Source organism: Tasmannia lanceolata, unplaced genomic scaffold, assembly GCF_043159265.1.
Source record: "Tasmannia lanceolata isolate RefF3 unplaced genomic scaffold, GAP_Taslan_0.1 ptg000002l, whole genome shotgun sequence".
Lineage (NCBI taxonomy): Eukaryota > Viridiplantae > Streptophyta > Magnoliopsida > Canellales > Winteraceae > Tasmannia > Tasmannia lanceolata.
Window position 1 is genome coordinate 51711926 of NW_027518679.1, and position 4271 is coordinate 51716196.

At 40.2% G+C, this 4271-nt stretch overlaps 1 pseudogene; it reads left to right on the top strand.

Annotated features, from left to right (window-relative positions):
- Positions 1-478: 478 nt before the first annotated feature.
- On the top strand, positions 479-1374 carry LOC143877772 (lipid transfer protein EARLI 1 pseudogene; annotated as a pseudogene).
- The last annotated feature ends 2897 nt before the right edge of the window (positions 1375-4271 follow it).

Below are 4271 nucleotides of genomic sequence, written 5' to 3' on the forward strand. Positions count from 1 at the left end.
ACAAGCAGAGTTTGTGTAAAACGTGGTGGTGTCAGAACCAGTAGCCAAGTTTATTTACACATAATCAGTAGAAGGGTACTATTCGCGCTACCATGTTTTTATACTTACACTAACTCACCTTGTCTTTTACAATTTTACCAGCCTTCAAATGTTATTACGATTCGTAAAAAAGCTCCCCAAAAGCCAATTAAAAAAGCAAAGACAATATCAGTTAGTGCAATTATCAAAACATGGTAGTGCCAATATAAGTGGCCTTCATAGAAGTATCCAAAAAGGCCTATAATTAATGGCTTTACAAGAGGCCCTGCTATTCAATTTTCAAATAAAATTTAACTTAAAATAAGCACTTTTCAAATAAGGACCTATTTTGGTTGCATCCAAGGAGGCCCCATATCTTCACTACCATTTTCCTCAAACTAGAGAGATAATAGAGTGCTACTCACCACGCAACCAAACCCTTCTCCCTACTCTATAAATACCCACTTCCCACTGCATATCTCTTCACACCAAGTGTTTGAAGATGGCCTCAAAGAGTTATGCATCCATTGCTCTTTTCCTAGCCCTCAACCTTCTCTTCTTTTCCCTTGTCACTGCCAACGAGTGCGGGTGCAACCCTACACCTAAATCCAAGCCAAAGCCTAAGCCTAAGCCAAAACCAACCCCTCATCCCTCACCTTATATCCCTACGCCTTCACCTCCCAAGACAAAACCCACCCCTACCCCATCACCTCCCACACCTACCCCTGAACCTCCCACTCCTACACCTCCCACACCTACCCCTACACCTCCTTCCGGGGGTAAGTGCCCTAGGGATGCCCTAAAGTTAGGGGCATGTGCCAATTTGCTTGGGCTGGTGAACGTGGTCGTGGGTTCTTCTCAAACTCTCCCATGTTGCTCTTTACTTGAAGGTTTGACCGATCTTGACGTGGCTCTCTGTCTTTGCACTGCCATCAAAGCCAATGTGTTGGGCATAAATCTCAACGTTCCTATTTCCCTTAGTGTGATAGTGAATGCATGCGGGAAACAGGTCCCATCTGGCTTCAAATGCGAATAAGCACTTCCGGCCTTATCTCGTTGTCTTTATCTTCTTCCTTTTTTTATCTTGTCCTTGTATTTTGTTGGGTGCTCTTGAATAAGGATTTGAACAGTCCCAACACAGCGAATATAGTTATAGAATGTAATAAGGGGTGGAGCTTGGTGCAATATTTTCTTTCACTGTGATGAAAAGATTGTGCCATATCTGGTCTTTCAGTATTTTGATGCTTCTTGTACTTTTAAAAAAAAAAATTTATAGGTGAGTGGGTGTTTCTTAAGGTGGGGAAGAGAGCAGCGTTGATGTGCTTATTTACTTGGAAATAAAGGCTACTTTTGTTATATGAGTTGGCTCTATAGTTGAATTCTCAAGTTACATGTGGCAATTTAGTACAAATATTATTTGAAAAGTATGGTTGTAGTAGTTTATGGATGTTTTTATAATGGTCTCATTGGTTGCACAGTTTATGGGGTTTACAAGGTGTTTTGGCTGGTTTTGGAGTGCCACTTCATCTACTAGTAGTGTTCGGTTGCATGTTTAGTAACGAACTACTAGGAGACTACTTGCCTTGTCTGTCTGCTCATGTGACAAGCATGACTTTCGTCTCCTACCAAACAACTTGGAGAAAGGAGGATTTTAGTGTTAGAGTCTTGGGATTTAGCAATCTTCTCTCTTTCTCTATCTCCTTGGTAATGACACCCTTACCACCCTTTTATTTTGGTAGGCGACATGGAACTTCTTCATTTGGCAACCAAACTGTACAACTTACCACTACTCTATGAGGAGAGTACTTCATTGCCATTACACTTGTTGACTACTGTTCCAAGTCAACTAGGTGCGACAAAAGAGAGTTTGAAGACATTAAAGCCTTGTCTTGAAGTTAGAAGGTGTGTTTAGAACTCTAAATAGTTATATAATAATCTGTGAAGCACCTGTTCTTCTGGCCAAAGATGGAAAATTGTTCATGGGACATGCACTTTGTACGTTAAGATTTAGCATGCAGATTTAGGGGAAGATGCCGTCAACCTTTTTCTCACAATCTTGAAGGTGAAAGGAAATAATTATATGAGTTGAGGGCTCATCTCCGACAAAGTATTCTTCCACTGATTGATTTATTGTGGCTACTTTTCTTACCAGAAAAACACTAAAATAACCATTTAGCAATACCATCCTATAACAAACACCTCAACCACATCACATGTCACAAAATACAAAAAACACTTAAGTTTGCTAGGGAATTTTGCGGAAAGCCATTTCACGGCTGGCTGTTGCATGAGACAGCAGCCACCTCAGATGAATTAATTGAATAAGACAAAATCTGCCAAAAAGTCAATCTGTGGGGCTGTTCTCACATGCAAAAGCCAGCCGCAAAATGGCTTTCGCGAAATTGCCTACCAAATCCCAAGTACAAAATATATCACATAATTTTCTCTTGTAAGAAACTGTACCATTCCATCAGGAAGCTGTATTGTAGTGAATTTAAGTAGCCAATAAACATCCCCAATAAATGCATGAATAAAAACAGATGTTTCTTCTTTATGAGTATATTGGTTGATGCACTTACTATCATTGAAAAAGAAAAGGTTTGCAGAGGAGACTTTCCACTACCAAATCGCTAGATTAGACCAAGAGGGATTAATAACATTACTTGAGCACGTGGAGAGGAGCCATCCCACTAGCCACCAAATCAATAGACTACAACATTAGAGGGAGTAGCATTATTAAGCCAAACCCACAAATTCAAAAAACCATAACTCGCCAAACATAACCACAATACAAATATATATGTGAGAGAGAGAGAGAGGAGTGTAACATGTGAATGCATAACCGCAGTCACCAACCCTAGCAAATGGGCACATAACCATGAGTAAAACATGGGAAATTTAGTGAATGCAATCAACCCTAGCATACGGCACATATCCCTATCTTCACAGCATTTGTGGGAATGTAGGTCATAGCAGATGATTTATATAGATGGACTTGACCTTAAGAAACAATCTCGGAGGAGCAAGACATGCTGAAGTGACGATTTTGTGACATTGAGGCACTTATACGCGGGCAACTACTGTCTTTCTCCTCCATCAAAGAAAAACAAAATCCCAAAAGCTTCAGAAGTTGAGGAAGAGTCAGAGAGCAAGAAAGTTTAGCCAAAAGATGAAAGACACCTTTCAATAGGGTCTTAATTTGGAGTTTTGTTTTAGTGTTGATCGGAGAGCTCTTGTCTCTCAAAGGTGGGAGTCGCCTCCTCAATATATGCTTAAGGTTAATTTTGATGGAGCGAGCTTCGGCAATCCGAGTCCGGCTGGGGTGGGACGAGTATGTCATAATGAAGAGGGGGGAGTAGTGTGGGCATACTATGGCTCTATAGGTGTCTGTGATGCCTCTGAAGCTGAAGTGAGGGCTGCGCATTTTGGCATTTTGCATATTAATAGAAGTCTGTTGGATCAGACCATTATTGAAGGGGATTCGTTAAATGTGATTCGTTGGCTGAAAGGTGGGTCGGCTCCTCCGTGGAGATTTCTTTCCATGTTTGATGAGATTAGTGATATAACTTCGGGGTCTTTTATCGGATATCAACATGTCAGAAGATCGGCAAATGATAAGGCGGATGCGCTTGCCAAGCGTGGTGTATCTGGTGTTCCTATTAGGTGGTTTGACCACCTTCCTCCTTGAGGAGTGGTGTGCCGTTGATTGTATATTTCGTCTCTTTTGTCGTTTTCTATTGTAAATGTGGAAGTTCCATCTCGGTCTCATGTTTTTTTTTTTTTTTCATTTATAATATTACCATTTCAAAAAAAAAAAATAGGGTCTTAATTTGGAGACTGTCTCTTGAGATCATGTGTACTCTTTGTTCTCTTGCTTGTTTTTGAGTTTTGATTTTGTAAATACCCAAAATACCCCCCTTTTAAATTTTCGTTCCACTCTTTTAAAGAGGGGCGTTTTTGTCCGTTTAAAGTTGACTCAGATTAGAGCTTCCTAATAAAGCCTATAAATACATCTTATGAGAGATTAAGAAACCCTAAACCATCTTTACAGCCCTAAGAAGAGATCTTCGTGGAGAAAAAGAGGAAGAGCGCGATTCAAGAAAAGAGATAAAAAACCAAGGTAAGATTATTAATCTTTAATGGTTAAACGAATGAAAAGAACCATAAACTGGGGATTTGATGTGAAAAGAGGTGTGCTTAGAGCCTTGGTTTTAGTCTATGGCAAACTCCATCGTAGATCATGGATTCCTTAG